Raw genomic sequence first — 697 nt, forward strand, 5'->3', positions numbered from 1 at the left:
GGAGGACTGGAGGGTCCAGCTCCTGACATGAAGCTCTCCACAGGGAACATTTAATGCAGTCACAGAACTAATTACACTGAGAACTATCATAACAAAATGTGACTAAATGAGGGAAGTAGAAAGCCTGTAGAAAGTACAAGCTGGTGTGGGGTGGGAAGGACACTTGGGATATTGGTCATGGGAATGTTGCACTGGTGAAGGATTTTTTATATATTGATATATGTTAAAAAATCAAAAAAAAAAAAAGAAAAAAATAAGGCCTCCCAATTCTTACCATAGGCTGTGTTCTTTACACTGACTATATAGAAAGAGGAGGTACAAAAATGCAACCCATATACACCTCAACCCAAGCCCTTTGCCTGGTCTATATTGTGAATTGGGGGACAAAAAAAATACCAAAGATTGAGGCTCAGGTATTTTTGAGAAGCAACCACTGATTGTACTCTTTGCCGTATATGATCAAAAAGAATTTGTAGTTTTCTGAAGCTGACAGCCTTTATGTAATTAGAACAAAAACCCTAGCAAATAAAAATATTTTTGATGTTGTTGTTGGGCCACACCTGGCAGTGCTTAGGGTTTACTCCTTGCTCTGTGCTCAGAAGTTACTCCTGACAGGTTCAGGAGATAATATGGGATGCTGGGGATCAAACTTTGGTCGGATGTGTGCAAGGCAAATGCCCTACCCACTCTTATATCC

General features: G+C 40.0%; 1 non-coding gene across 1 annotated transcript; it reads left to right on the forward strand.

Moving 5' to 3' along the window:
- The first annotated feature begins 257 nt into the window (after positions 1–257).
- LOC126016601 (small nucleolar RNA SNORA51) lies at positions 258–389 on the forward strand. Its single transcript, XR_007498391.1, has one exon. It is a non-coding gene; the product is annotated as a small nucleolar RNA SNORA51 (small nucleolar RNA).
- Positions 390–697: the final 308 nt, after the last annotated feature.

Source organism: Suncus etruscus, chromosome 8, assembly GCF_024139225.1.
Source record: "Suncus etruscus isolate mSunEtr1 chromosome 8, mSunEtr1.pri.cur, whole genome shotgun sequence".
Lineage (NCBI taxonomy): Eukaryota > Metazoa > Chordata > Mammalia > Eulipotyphla > Soricidae > Suncus > Suncus etruscus.